Genomic DNA, 16,445 nt, shown 5'->3' with positions numbered 1-16,445 from the left:
TTTGCAATTCTAATCAATACTGACAACTATTCTAAATCAATAGTGACAACCTTTCTAAAACTTTCTGAGAAAAAAAAGCTCTTGATAGGTTCTCAGACTTGTTTCTTAGGAAGATTATTTTGGAAGTTAAATAAGTCTATTAAAACAAGCCTAGGTGCAAAGTGGTAAGGGTCGATGTCTGAGTAGAAGAAGAGAATTGGTTCAGGACTATTGATCATGTAGAATTTGGTAACACTTGGCAACTAATTGGATATGGGCACTGAGAAAAAGGGAAGATTTAAGGATGGCTCTGAGATGGTAAAACTAGGTAAATGGAAAGATGATGAAGGAAAGAGGAAGTCTAGAAAAGAGGTGAGTTTAGGGTAAAAGATAATGATTATTTTAGAAATGTTGGGGTTTTCTGGATACCTGACAGAAATTTTACTTATTGATATATTCAAAATCATGAGGATAATAACCTACTTTTTCTTAAAAAAGTTTTTTTTTAATTTATTTAAGGCAATAGGATTTTAAAGTGACATGCCCAAGGATCACATAGCTGGGCAAATTATTAAGTGTCTAAGGTTGGATTTGAACTCAGGTTTTCCTGACTCCAGGGCCAGTACTCTATGCCACCTAGCTACCCTCTTACTGCAACACCTAGGTGCCCCCAATGCCTACTTTTTTAGATTCATCCAAAGCATAATAATATTTAGTCAATTTCTTCATTTTCCCTCTCCATGTGTCTTTCTACTGAAACCGTATGTTTCAGGAGATGGTCAGCTGATTATTTCTACTTTCACTTTGTGTTCTAATGTTCTAATCTAGGCAATTTTCTTTTAAGATTTTTTTGGAAATACAATATCTTGGCTCTTTTACTGGTCATAGCTTTTAGATAATCCAATTATTTTTCAATCATCTGTCTTTGATCTGCTTTCTAAGTTAGTGAGCTTGGCTATAATAAATTTTACATTTTCTTCTATTTGTTAATCTTTTGATCTTGGTTTCTATTTGGTCCATTCTAATTTTCAAAAAATCTATTAAGTAAGGTTTAATACTTTTTATAGCAAGTTGCTAATCTTGTTTTCAAACTATCTTTCATAATTCTCATTTCTTTTTCAAATTATTCCCTGTAGCATTCTCATTACATTTACAAAAACAATTTTTTGAAAATTCTTGCTTAATTTTTTTTCCAGTTTCAACTAATCAAAATTATTTAATTTTATCTTTTATATCAGCCTCTATCCCTTGATGGATTGTATACTATGCACTTATTCCTGTGAGAGGCATATTATCTTTTTTCGATTTTTTGAGAAACAATGATCTTTAACATTAATACCACCTATTCACTTAGAATGTGTTAGGAAATATGATACAAAATTACAGTGTAAGCTTAATTTCTGCAAGTTTATTTTCAGGTTTTCTCATTAGCTTTTTTTTTTTTTGCAAGGCAAACGGGGTTAAGTGGCTTGCCCAAGGCCACACAGCTAGGTAATTATTAAGTGTCTGAGACCGGATTTGAACCCAGGTACTCCTGACTCCAGGGCCGGTGCTTTATCCACTGCGCCACCTAGCTGCCCCTCCCATTAGTTTCTGTCAATAAAGAGTTATTACCCTAGATAACCTATACTTTCCACTTTATCAAATAATGGGTTGTTGAATTCTATTGTTTCTGATTCTCCTTTCTTTAGTTTCTATCACTGATTTCTATTGTTGATTAATATTAGATGGTTTGGATGCCTATTACTTTCCAATATTGTTTGAAATCTGAGTGTTATTCTCTCTTTGTTGCTACCTCTTTATATCAGTTCCCTAGATGTTTTGTTTTTTCAAATGAAGATGTTTTATAGTTATAGAAATTATCTTCACAGTAATTTGATTGTTATAGCATTAAAATATAAATTAATTTTGATAGTATTGTCTATTTTATTACCCTACCATGGCTTAGCCCATGAGCACTGACCATTTCTAAATTATGTAATTTCTTTAAGGAACTCTTTGTGTCAAATCTATTGAAATTTGTATAGTTTTAATGTGTGCTTTGATAGTTTGATTCTCAGAAATTTTATTCATTTTGTAGGTATTTAGCATTGAATTTTTCTTTCGATTATTACTTCTTATATTTTTATAGGGAAATATGGTTGATTTTTGAAGATTTATTTTGTGTACTACAACCTTGTTGAAGTTATTTTGATTACTATCTTTGTCAATTCCCTAGGATTTTTCAAATAAACAATAATATTATTAGCAAATAAAGATAATTTTTCCTTTTATAAATTTTTTAAATCTTTTAATTTCATTCTCTTGTCTTAATGCTGTTGCTAGCATTTCCAGAACTATATCAAATATAGTCAGAAGCATGAGTATTCCTGCTTCAATTCTGTATTTACTGGAAAAAGTTCTAGAGCAGATTTGCCCTGTGGCTCTCAAAGTCCACTCATGCAGTATTATTACATTTTATTATTATATGCATTGGCAATGTTGATTATAATGTAGCCATAAATATTAAATTTTATATGCAACTCTTTTTTTTTTAAGGATTTTTGCAAGGTAAATGGGGTTAAGTGGCTTGCTCAAGGCCACACAGCTAGGTAATTATTAAGTGTCTGAGACCTAATTTGAACCCAGGTACTCCTGACTCCAGGGCCGGTGCTTTGTCCACTGCGCCACCTAGCCACCCCTTATATGCAATTCTTAACAACAGTTTTTGTTAGGTGATATGGCCCAGTAGAGCTAAAAACGATGGATATTCATGTTCTGGAATAACTCTATTACAAGTGAGGATTTCCTCTGATTTTAGATGCTTATGATATTTTAAAAAATCCCTCCATGTCAACACACAGCATAAAAGAATGTTGTATATTTTCAAAAGATTTTTCTACTTCAGTTCAGATGGGCACATGGTTTTAGATGTTTTGGTTTTTAATATGAATAATTATGTTGATTTTTTTTAATGTTGAATCAATACTCTTGCAACTCTAAGTCCATCTTGATCATAATGTATGAATTCTTGGATAAAATGCTGAATAGTCTTTTTGAAAAGATTTTGCTTAGAATTTTGAGTCAATATCCATTAATAATATTGGCCTACAGTTTTCTTTCTTGTTTTATCCTTCTCTATTTAGGCATTAAAACCATATTTGTCTCATAAAAGGATTGTGGTAGGCTACTTTCTCAACTTCTGAAAATAATTTGTGAAGAACGGGCACTAATTGTTCTTTAAAAAATTCGAAAGGCGGAGCCTCGGCTGGGTCCCAGTGGGTCTCTATACCAACACTGAAAGAAAAGTTAAAAACTCAGGAATGGCTGTGGAAGAACTTCAGTCAATAATAAAGAGATGTCAAATCCTAGAGGAGGAGGACTTCAAAGAAGAAGATTTTGGTCTTTTTCAGTTAGCAGGCCAAAAGTGTTTAGAAGAAGGGTACATTGCTCAGGTATTAGACATTTTAGAAAATGAAAAGAACAAGGTTATCATCAGGAGCATGTGTTGGAATCTTGTTGGCCTGGTTGTTAAATGCTTTTTACGTCATAAAGAAGAAGGTGATAAAAAAAGAAAAATGTTTGAAAATGCTTGATTTGCTTGTAAAGCTCTGTCGTCCAAAGGAGCTGCTTTTGGGCTTGCTTGAACTGATGGAGGAGGCCTCTGGAAGTCAGATATCTGAAATCCATCTTCTCTTACTTGAGCCACTACAGACAGTGATTCAGAAACTTCACAGCAAGAAGGCCTATTCAGTTGGATTAACTCTGTCCACTCTGTGGAGCCAACTCTCTCTCCTCCCCGTTCCTTACACAAAAGAACAAATGCAAAAGGACCAGCATGGGCTTGGGCAGTGTTGCAAGGCCTTGGTCACATTTACTAGGCCTTTTGTGGCAGAACTTGTTAAAAACAAAGGTCACCTCCTGGAAAACAGTAAGGAAGAAGTGAAGGCAGAACTACTCAAATTTTGTTTCAAAAGTTTGAAATATTCCTTGCTGACAGCACAGTTTATTGAGATGCTTGAAGAAAACGAAGAAGATCCTTTAAAATCTTTTGCAACTGAAATAATAGGCTTTATACTAGCAATTGGAGACTCTCTCCCAAAGGTAATTTTTCAGCATGGAAGAAAGGAAAAATGCTGGAATAATCCTGAGTTGGAGGAAGAGGAAGGTAGCCAGTTGGCAGAGTCCATGGCTTCCCTGGCTTACCTTGTGTTTGTGCAGCGTATCAGTATTGACCAGTTTCCACTGGTCTTGAGCCCATTATACCTTCTGCAATACAATATGGAGCATATTGAAGTCCTCTTGAACAGAGCAGAAGAATCTGTGTCCTCAAAAGGATTGGATCTGTTGGAGAACAGCTTGTTACGAATGGAAGACAACAGCCTCCTCCACCATTACTTAGAGATCAGGAATTTCCTCACTGTGCCTCAGAAATTGGTGAAAGTAATGACCTTCTGCCCCATTGAAATTTTGAGGAAAAAAGGTTTAAAAGTGTTGCAGCTGTATATAAATAAGCTGGATTCACAAGGCAAAAATATATTATTCAGGTGTTTATTGAAGACAAGTAATCACGCAGGTGTGGAAGGCTATGTCATTCAGAATATAAAAAATTAGATTGATGCGTCATTAAAGAGAACTGAGGACAGGAAGTGGTTTACAGGACCCCAGCTGATCTCACTTCTGGACTTGGTGCTTCTGCTTCCTGAAGGAGCAGAAACAGACCTACTCCAAAATTCAGATAGGATTATGGCTTCATTAAATTTACTGAGGTATTTGGTTATCAAGGATAATGAAAGAGACAATCTGACTGGATTATGGACAGAACTTAAGACGACTGAAACAAATTTCTTAAAACCACTCCACACAGGACTTAATATGTCAAAGGCACATTATGAAGCAGAAATTAAAAACAAAAAAGAAACCAGACGAGAATCTCACAATTAAAAACCTTTGCTCAGTAACAGTTGGTGGAGATAATATTCCTAATGTTCCTAACATGACTCCTGTTCTCTCAGGTTCTCCATTCAGCTCTTTTCACATTTGATTTAATAGAAAGTGTTCTGGCCCGAGTAGAGGAACTCATTGAACTGAAAACAAAATCTACACCTGAAGAAATGGCTCAGCGGAAATGAAGCGGTCCCGTCTGAAGGGCTGGACCTGCTTAGAAACAGTGAAAACTGTTTTGTTTGTTCGATGTGGAGACCCTTTTACTTTAATGTCTTTTTTTTTAAAGAAGTTTATTTCAGTCACAAGTCACTTGCTGCTAGAAAATAAATGCTGCTATTCTCCTTTAAAAAAATTCGACAGAATTTTATGAATTCTTTAGGACTAGGGTTTTGTTTTGGTCCCCCACCCCCTCCTCACTTCACTAGTTCCTTTACCAGGAGATCTATTTCCTTTTCTGAGATTGGACTATTTAAGATCTCTATCAGATCTTCTGATAGTCTAGGTAATTTATATTTTGGAAGTTTTCCTCTACTTCTTTTGTGTTCTCAATTGTTAGTATATTACTGCATAATAAATCAGATTATTACTTTTATTGATATTATTGTGATTTTTAACTTGCCCATTTGCTGTTATAGCCAAGGGTTTATCAATTTAATTAAAACGTTCATTTATTAGTATCTATCATAAATGGCTTTCCCTAATTTATCTATTTCCCTTCTAATTTTTAATAATTCTAGTGTTTATTTTAGATTCATTTGTTAGCCTTCTAATTTTTAAATACATATTTAGTTCATTAATCCTTTCTTTTTCTATTTTCTTTTAATGTATGCTTTAATGCAGGGTTATGACCTTCTCTCTGAGGACTGCTTTAACTGCAGCACAGAAATTTTGATATGTGTTTCTGTGACTCATTAATCTCAATGCTGATCTATGTGTTCTATACCCCAAATTTTTTTAGTTTTTATTTTTACAAGGCAATGGGGTTAAGTGACTTGCTGAAGGTCACACACCTAGGTAATTATTGAGTGTCTGAGACTGAATTTAAACTCAGGTCCTCCATGCTCCTGGGTCAGTGCTCTATCCATTGCCACCTAGCTGCCCCTCAGAATTTTTTTTTAATTTAATGCTTATTTATTCTCATTTTGTACAAATGTTTTTTATACATTAATAAAATATTCTTGTTTAAGAGTAAACAAAATACCCCCCCAAAATATAGACTCCCTTGAGCGATAAAGTAAAGGGGAGAGAAAAAAAATTAAAATAAAAAAAACTAATAATAATTGTAGGCATGGCCAGGTGGTGCAATGGATGGAGCATCAGCCCTGGAGCCTGGAGCACCCAAGCCCACCTCCGGCCCCATAAACCCAACAATCATCCAGCCGTGTGACATGCAAGCCACCCCAACCCCAATGCCCTGCAAAAACCAAAAAACAAACAAAAAAACCCCCAAAATAAAATAAAATAGTAATAATAGTAGGGGTGGCTGACAGTGCATTGGCCCTTGAGCCAGGACCACCCGGGTCCTAATCTGGCCTCAGACACCCAATGTTCACCCTGCTATGTGGCCCCAGGTGGGCCACCCAGTCCCATTTGCCCTGCAACTCCCCCCAAAATAATAATAATAAAAAATGTGCTTCAGTCTTTGTTCCAACACCAACAACTCTGTGGATCATATTCTTTTTTTTTTTTTAGGTTTTTGCAAGGCAAATGGGGTTAAGTGGCTTGCCCAAGGCCACACAGCTAGGTAATTATTAAGTGTCTGAGATGGGATTTGAACCCAGGTACTCCTGACTCCAAGGCCAGTGCTTTATCCACTACGCCACCTAGCTGCCCCTGATTATATTCTTTATGATAAGTCCATGACAAAAGTTAATTCCATATTTTTCCACCGTTGCCATTGCTGATCGCAACTCCCTCCTTTCGTATTTCTCCACTACCATGTACTATATTTTCTCTCTCCTTTCACTGATGCTGCTGTAGGGTAGAAAAAATTCTTAATAAATTCTGGTTGCGGTCTTAGGCGCTCTCTCATAAAACTCATAAGCTAAGGACTCTTAACTAAACTTTCAAGAGACAGAACCCACAAAGGGACCCAGTGAGGCAGTTCTCCTACTCAAGGTAACCTGGAAAAGAGCAGAAAGGCTCTGCTCCCAGGACCGGAGAGGCAGCCTGCCAGAGGGGTGGCCCGCCAGAGCGAAAGAACTTCAGCCTCCCGGAGGCAGCTCCAGGGCACTGGGACCCACGGCTCACAGCAGTCGGGGGGAGTCTCCTGAGTTACACCCGAGGAAGCACACAGCACAAATTTGGGGAACAGCGGGGGGACCTCTGCCAGAGGGAGCATGTGAAGCACAGCCCTCAGGACACACTGTGAGCAGCATGGCCAAGGCAGCCCAGATCCAGGAACAGAAGCAGGCAAGGCCAGTAAGCAGGAGCCCCCAGGGCATGAGCCCATTGAACCTAGGGAGGGGAGTGAAGAGAGACTGTGAGCTCTGTCCTCTGCCCCTGGAACAGGACTCTGGGGCTCTGACCACATTCAGATCCTGATCCCAGTCTAGGCCCCCCATAGAAAAGCAGCCCCCCCCCCCCCACCTCAGCCCCATGGCAGAGGGGGGCACTTATGGTCATTCACAGACCAGGAGGGAGGACAGAGCCTCTCACACTGAGACCCTTGTGGGAGTGTCCCAAAAGCTCAGGACACACCCTAAAAAACAGGCCCAGGCTGGGAAAATGAACAAAGAAACAAGAGGAAGACCATTGAGAAATATTTTGCAAATGAGCCCAAGAAGGATCAAAATACTCAGTCTGAAGATGAGGAAGGACAAGCACCTGCATCTAAAGACTCCAAGAAAAACAGAAATTGGGCTCAGGCTATGACAGAGCTCAAAGAAGACTTTGAAAATCAAGAAAAACTGGGAAAAGAAAGGAGAGAGATGCAGGAAAAACATGAAAATGAAGTCAGAAGCTTAGTCAAGGAAATCCAAAAAAATGCTGAAGAAAATAGCATGCTAAAAACCAGCTTAGGTCAAATGGAGAAAACAGTTCAAAAAGTTATTGAGGGGAAGAATGCTTTAAAAAGCAAAATTGGCCAGATGGAAAAAAGAGATAAGAAAACTCTCTGAGGAGAACAAATCCTTCAGACAAAGAATAGAATTCAGGGAGACTGATGAATTTACAAGATATCAAGAATCAATAGTTCAAAACCAAAAAAATGAAAAATTAGAAGAAAATGTGAAATATCTCATTGAAAAAACAACTGATATGGAAAACAGACTTAGGAAAGATAATTTAAAAATTATTGGAATACCTGAAAGTCATGATCAGGAAAAGAGCCTTGACATCATTTTCAAAGAATTACTACAGGAAAATTGCCCTGATATCCTAGAAGTGGAGGGCAAAATAGAAATGGAGAGAATCCACCGATCCCCCTGAGAAGGAGATCCCAAAAAACCAACCCCTAGGAATATTATAGCCAAGTTCCAGAACTCCCAAGTCAAAGAGAAAATATTACAAGCAGCCAGAAGGACACAGTTCAAATATCGTAGAGTTGCAATCAGGATCACACCAGACTTAGCAGCAGTTACATTGGAAGCTTGTAGGGCTTGGAATATAATATAGCAGAAGGCAAAAGAGCTTAGAATGCAGCCAAGAATGAACTACCCAGCAAGGCTGAAGGCTCTTCTAGGGAAAAAGATGGACTTTCAATGAACCAGGGGAATTTCAAATGTTCCTGTTGGAATGGCCAGAGCTGAACAGAAGGTTTGATCTTCAGATACAGGACTCAGATGAAGCATAGAGATTGGAGGAGAGAGGGGAAATATGAGGGACTTAATGAGGATGAACTGCATGTATTCCTGCATAGAAAAATGACACTGATAATACTCATATGAACCTTCTCAGCTAATAGAGCAGGTAGAGGGAGCTTTTATAGTTGAAGCACAGGAGAAAGCTGAATTTGGAAGATAAAATATGGTGTAAAAATGGAGTCAATAGAAAAAAAGGGAAATGGAATGGGAGAAAGAAAAAGGAGAGGGGGAATAGTCCAAGATATTTCACATAATAAGTTTTTTTTATTACAATGAGCTATTGCAATGATATGGAAGGGGGAGAGAAATTGTATCCTTAAGGAAGAAAAATAAAGTATAAGAGACAGCAGAATTATATAGTAAGGTAATGGATTTTTTCCCCCTAAATTAAAGGTCTTTGGTCTTTTTTTTTCAAACTCCATGATTCTTTCTCTGGATACAGATGGTATTCTCCATTGCAGATACCCCAAAATTGTCCCGGATTGTTGCACTGATGTAATGAGCAAGTCCATCAAGATTGGCCATCACCCTCATGTTGCTGTTAGGGTATATAATGTTTTTCTGGTTCTGCTCATCTCATTCAGCATCAGTTCATGCAAATCCTTCCAGGGTTCCCTGAGTTCACATCCCTCCTGGTTTCTTTTTTTTTTGCAAGTGAACTTTAATTTATTATTATTATTATTATTACAATAATTTTTATAAGAGTAAATATAAAGCCCCCTCCACCCCCCAAGAAAATGAGAAACCTCAAGAATATTGAGAGAGAGAGATACTAGTTATAAAAATAATTTTCCAATTTACTACATTTCTTTTGATCTTGGTTACACAATGGTTTTGTTTGTGCAAAAGCTCTTTAATTTAATGTAATCTAAATTATCTAATTTGTTTTTTTAATGATGTTATCCATCTCTTCTTTGGTTATAAACTGTTTCCCTTTCCATGGATCTGACAGATAAACTATTACTTGATCTCCTAGTTTGCTTACAATATTGTCTTTTATGTCTAAATCCTGCACCCATTTCGATCTTATCTTGGTGTACGGTGTGAGATGTTGGTCTAATCCAAGTTTCTGCCATACTAACTTCCAATTTTCAATAGTTTTTAATTGAAGAGTGAGTTCTGATCCCCAATCAAACAGCAGATTACTATCATCATTTTCTGCTATGTCTTTTGCATCTAATCTATTCCACTGATCCACCACTCTATTTCTTAGCCAATACCAGACAGTTTTGATGATTGATGCTTTATAATGCAATTTTAGATCTGGTCTACCTGCCAAAGCAGACACAGAAACTCTGTGGAAACAACTATAAAACACTTTTCACACAAATAAAATCAAACTTAAATAACTGAGCAAATATCAACTGCTCATGGATAGACCAAGCCAATAGAATAAAAATGACAATTCTACCTAAATTAAGAGAAATGAAAGGTCAAGAATATTCAGAGAATTAATGAAAAAAGGGCAAAAGGAGGCAGTCTCCCAACTGTTTTATACTGTCTGGAGTTACTTTAAATGGAATTTCTCTTTCTAGCTCTTGCTGCTGTATCTTGCTAATAATATATAGAAATTCTGAGGGTTTATGTGGGTTTATTTTATATTTTGTGACTTTGCTAAAGTTGCTAATTGTTTTTAGTGGCTTTTTAGATGATTTTTTAGGATTCTCTAGGTATACCATCATGTCATCTGCAAAGAGTAGAGTTTTATTTCTTCTTTTCCAATTCTAATTCCTTCAATTTCTTTTTCTTCTCTTATTGCTGAAATTAATATTTCCAATACAATATTGAATAGCAGTGGTGATAACAGATATCCTTGTTTCATCCCTGATCTTACTGGGAATGCCTCTAGCTTATCCCCAAGGCATGCAATGCTTGTTGATAGTTTCAGATAGATACTGCTTGGGGGCAGCTAGCTGGTGAAGGGGGCAGCTAGGTGACAGTGGATAGAGCACCAGCCTTGGAGTCAGGAGGACCTGAGTTCAAATCCAGCCTCAGATTCTTAATAATTATAGCTTTGGGGTTGGCTAGGTGGTGCAGTGGATAGAGTACTGGCACTGGAGTCAGATGTACCTGAGTTTAAATCTGGCCTCAGACACTTAATAATTACCTACCTTGGGCAAGCCACTTAACCCCATTGCCTTGCAAAAAAAACCAAACAACCAAAAAAACCCCCCCAAAAACCTAAAAAAAATAATTATCTAGCTTTGTGACTCTGGACAGATAGATCCTGCTTATTATTCTAAGGAACAGTTCATTTATTCCTAGGTTCTCAAGTGTTTTTAGTAAGAATAGGTACTATATTTTGTTGAAGGCTTTTTCAGCATCTGTTGAGATAATCATATGATTTCTGTTAGTATAATTGACTATATCAATAACAAACCTAACAGTTTTCCAGTATTGAACCAACCCTGCATTCCTGGGATAAATCCTGCTTAGTCATAGTGTATTTATACTAGTGATGACTTGTAATCGTTTTGCTAAGATTTTATTTAAGATTTTTGAATCCATATTCATTAGGAAAATTGGTCTGTAATTTTCTTTCTCTGTTGACTCTTCCTGGTTTAGGTATCAGCACCATAAGAGTGTCATAGAAGGAGTTAGGAAGAGTTCCATCTTCACCTAATTTTCCAAAGGGTTTATACAGAATTGGAACCAATTGTTCCTTAAATGTTTGATAGAGGGGGGTCTAGGTGGCACAGTGGATAAAGCACCGGCCCTGGAGTCAGGAGTACCTGGGTTCAAATCCAGTCTCAGACACTTAATAATTACCTAGCTGTGTGGCCTTGGGCAAGCCACTTAACCCGTTTGCCTTGCAAAAACCTAAAAAAAAAATGTTTGATAGAATTCACTTGTGAATCCATCTGGCCCTGGAGATTTTTTCTTAGGGAGTTCAAATGATAAATTGTTGAATTCCTTTTTACTGAGAAGGGGTTATTTAGATAATTTCCTCTTCATTTAACCTGGGCAATGTATATTTGTAAATATTCATTCATTTCACTTGGATTATCAAACTTATTGGCATACAGTTGGGCAAAATAATTCTGAATTATTATTTCAATTTCATGAGTTCACTTTTTACATTTATTGATACTAGTAAATTTAATTTTCTTCTTTCTTCTTTATCAAATTGCAGGATATAAAATAAACCCTCATAAATCCTCACTTTTCTATATATAACTAGCAAGATACAGCAGGAAGAGCTAGAAAGAGAAGTTCCATTCAAAGTAACCTCAAAAAATATAAAATACCTGGGAGTCTATTTGCAAAGGCAGACTCAGAAACTTTTTGAAAACAATTACAAAACACTTCTCACACAAATAAAATCAGATTTAAATAACTGGGCAAACATAACTGCTCATGGATAGGTCGAATAAATATAATAAAAATGACAATTCTACAAAACTAGACCACCTGTTTAATGCCCTATCAATCAAAATTCCAAAAAAAATGACTTTAATGAGTTAGAAAAAATTGTAGGTAAATTCATATGGAGAAATACAAAGTCAAGAATTTCCAGGGATTCAATGAAAAAAAGTGCCGTACCAGATCTACACTTATATTTATAAAGCATCAGTCATCGAAACTGTCTGATATTGGCTAAGAAATAGAGTGGTGAATCAGTGGAATAGACTAGGTGCAATAGCTGGAAATGATTATGGTAATCTGCTGTTTGATAAACCCAAAGAGTCCAGCTATTGGGATACTCTCTCTTCAATAAAAACTGAGAAAATTAGAAGTTGGTATGGAAGAAGCCTAGATTAGACCAACACCTCACACCCTATACCAAGATAAGATCCAAATGGATACAGGATTTAGACATTAAAAAACAATATTATAAGCAAACTAGAAGATCAAGGAGTAGTTTATCAGTCATATCTATGGAAAGGGAAGAAGTTTATGACTAAGGAAGAGATGGAGAACATCACTAAAAACAAACTAGATGATTTTGATTACATTAAATTAAAAAGCTTTTGCAGACAAAAACCACTGTAGCCAAGATCAAAAGAAATGTAGTAAACTGGGAAACAACCTTTACAACCAATATTTCTGACAAAGGACTCATTTCTAAAACATACAGAGAATTGAGTCAAATTTTTAAAAAAAGCCATTCCCCAATTGACAAATAGTCAAAAGATATGCAAAGTCAATTTACAGATGAGATCAAAGTTATCCATAGTCATATGAAAAATTGCTCTAAATCATTACTTATTAGAGAAATACAAATTAAAGCATCTCTGAGGTACCACCTCACCACCTCTCAGATTGGCCAATAAGACCAGAAAGGACAATGATCATTGTTGGAAGGGTTGTGGAAAATCTGGGACACTAAAACATTGTTGGTGGAGCTGTGAACTTATCCAACCTTTCTGGAGAGCAATCTGGAAGTATGCCCAAGGGGCAACAAAAATGTGCATACCCTTCGATCCAACAATGCCACTACTGGGTCAGTACCCTGAAGAGATGATGAAAAAGGGCAAAGACATCACTTGTACAAAAATATTCATAGCAGCCCTGTTTGTGGTGGCAAAGAATTGGAAATCAAGTAAATGTCCTTCAATTGGGGAATGACTTAACAAACTGTGGTATATGTGTGTCATGGAATACTACTGCTGTATTAGAAACCAGGACCGATAGGAATTCAGGGAAGCCTGGCGGGATTTGCATGAACTGATGCTGAGTGAGATGAGCAGAACCAGAAAAACATTGTACACCCTAATAGCAACATGGGGGTGATGATCAACCTTGATGAACTTGCTCATTCCATTAGTGCAACAATCAGGGACAATATGGAGCTGTCTGCGATGGAGAATATCATCTGTATCCAGAGAAAGAACTGTGTAGTCTGAACAAAGACAAAGGACTATTACCTTTAATTTGGGGGGGGGGGATCCTGATATCTTATTGTCTGATCTTGCTATCTCTTATACTTTGTGTTTCTTCCTTAAGGATATGATTTCTCTCTCATCACATTCAATTTAGATCAATGTATACCATGGAAACAATGTAAAGACTGGCAAACTTCCTTATGTGGGGGTGGGGGGGGGAAGTAAGGTTGGGGAAAAATTGTAAAACTCACAATAAATAAGATCTTTATAATTAAAAGAAAATTTCCTCCCTGGATCCATCCTCTCCTACTCTTCCAGGTGCCAGTTACAAATTAGGAATTCCAAATTAACACCAGTTGGATGAATGCATTTTTTTTGATGAATGCATTTCTCAAGCATTAAAACCCTAGGCTACACCCAGCACAAAGTTCCCATCTTCCTTCACAGACCATTTCTCTTCACATATGAGAATATTCATCAGTGAAATCTCCAACAACAATCATAGTAAGACAATCCCTTCTCCTCCTCACTTATTCCCTGTAAAATTTTTCTCTTTTTGAGACTACAGGGTCCTCATTACTAGACCTTAATTCAGTACTGGCACATTATATATTCCTAGTTATCCCTCTGTTCCTTCTTCCTCCATTTCATATACTTTTCCAAGTTTCAAGGTAGTACCATTAAAAAAATATTGATTTAGGGAAGGCTAGGTGGCATAGTGGATAAAGCATGGGCCTTGGAGTCAGGAATACCTGGATTCAAATCTGGTCTCAGACACTTAATAATTACCTAGCTGTGTGGCCTTGGGCAAGCCACTTAACCCCATTTGCCTTACAAAAAAAAAAACCCTAAAAAAATATTATTTACTTGTACAGATTCTGTCCATAATACTTTGTGCCTGCTTCTCCACTATTATTTCTTCCAAACTTTCACCTTAATCTCAGTCCTCTTGTGTATATTTAGAAAGAAGTATTTGTTGTCTATGCCTAACCCATTGCTGATGCTGTTCTTAATTGTGGCTATGCTCTCCTTAATTTCTGCTATTCAAGATATTCAAAAAGCAAGCAATTCCTTCAATTTTGATTTTTCTCCCTTAAAAATGTTTCAAATACTTCTTTATTATTGAAGATTATTAAAGATTAAGCTTTGATTTGCAGGCAGATTTTAATCTTGACCCTGGTTTGCACTGAATTCCACTGCTCTCTAGAACATTTCTATCCTTGTATTTTCTGATGATGACTGAATAATCTTATGCATTTAAATTTCTATTCCTCTGTATATTGATGCTTTTCTCATGATTGCTTGCAAGATTTGCTGCTTTTTGATTAAATTTAACTATTTAACCACCATGTGTCTCAGCTTTAAATTTTTTTTCTGGAGGGGAACTGTGAATTCTTTCCTTTGATATTTCTTTTTCTATGTTCAGGACTTCTGGGTAGTTCTCTTCTATTACTTCCTGCATTATGGTGGTAAGTTGCTTGGTTCCCCCCCCCCCCATCATAAACTTCTGAGAAACCTATAATTCTTAGGTCGTATGAATCCTTGCCTTCAAGATCAGAATGTTTTGTTATATAATGAGTATATTTCATTTTAAAGTTTTTTTCCCTTCTATTCTTCTAGATTGTTCATCACTTCTTTGTATTTGGATTCCAAAACTATTGGGTTTTTTTTGTTTTTTTGGTGAGACTTGCCATTGCAGATTCCTGTTTTTCTATTGTTCCTATTATTTTGACTGTATAAATCATAAATTCCATTCTCAGAATTTTCATTTCTATTTTGAACCATTGAGAAAGTATACTGGATAGTTCCATTTTTTCCTCATATTTTACAGACTCTTTTGTTTCATACAGTGCTGGATCATTTTCCTTTGTTTTATAATATTTATTGAGAGATGCCTGAACTCATTTACTAGACTTAAAAGTCTTACTTTCTGTTAATGTTTTTTTATCTGCTGATTTTTCTATTTATTTATTTATTTATTTATTTATTTATTTATTTATTTATTTTTCCTGTTAATTCTTAGGAATCTTTTTTTTATTAAAGATATTATTTGAGTTTTACAATTTTCCCCCAATCTTGCTTCCCTCCCCCCCCTCCCCCCCCCAGATAGCACTCCGTCAGTCTTTACTTTGTTTCCATGTTTTACCTTGATCCAATTTGGGTGTGATAAGAGAGAAATCATATCCTTAAAGAGAACAGAATTCTCAGAGGTAACAAGATCAGACAATAAGATATCTGTTTTTCCCCCCCCAAATTAAAGGGAATAGTCCTTGTACTTTGTTCTAACTCCACAGCTCCTTATGTGGATACAGATGGTACTCTCCTTTGCAGACATCCCAAAATTGTTCCCAATTGTTGCACTGATGGAATGAGCAAGTCCTTCAAGGTTGAACATTACTCCCATGTTGCTGTTAGGGTGTACAGTGTTTTTCTGTTTCTGTTCATCTAGCTCAGGATCAGTTCATGCAAATCCTTCCAGGTTTCCCTGAAATCCATATGTGGAACCATCAATTATAGCCAATAGAGAAGTTTTGAGTACTATGGAAAAGTTCACTTACCTTGGCAGTGTCCTTTTATATTTCTCACGAAACCATTCCTTCAATTTGGTTAATGAAGTTGACATACCCATTGCTAAAACTAGGGCAGTATTTGGGAGGCTCCAAAAAAATTATGGGAGAGAAGAGGTGTTAGACTGACTACCAAACTGAAGGTCTACAGAGCTGTTGTGCTGACCTCATGGCTATATGGCTGTGAAACCTGAACAGTCTACCAATGCTATGGCAGGAAACTGAATCTCTTCCATTTAAATTGTCCTAGGAATATTCTGAAGATCACCTGGCAGGAAAATATACCAGACACTGAGGTCCATTCTCAAGCTAAAGTGCCTAACATTCCAACATTTCTACAGAGT

The 16,445-nt window shown here is 36.5% G+C and overlaps 1 protein-coding gene and 1 pseudogene across 3 annotated transcripts in view; one reads left to right on the top strand and one right to left on the bottom strand.

The window, feature by feature from the left end:
• Window positions 1-16,445, bottom strand: part of RPS6KA5 (ribosomal protein S6 kinase A5) — a 238,733-nt gene that overhangs the window by 110,600 nt on the left and 111,688 nt on the right. The window lies entirely within an intron of this gene.
• Window positions 3,241-5,090, top strand: LOC141522242 (glomulin pseudogene; annotated as a pseudogene).

Source organism: Macrotis lagotis, chromosome 4 (assembly GCF_037893015.1).
Source record: "Macrotis lagotis isolate mMagLag1 chromosome 4, bilby.v1.9.chrom.fasta, whole genome shotgun sequence".
Lineage (NCBI taxonomy): Eukaryota > Metazoa > Chordata > Mammalia > Peramelemorphia > Peramelidae > Macrotis > Macrotis lagotis.
The sequence above is the reverse complement of the archived record's forward strand: the minus strand, read 5'-3'. Positions and strand labels throughout refer to the sequence as shown.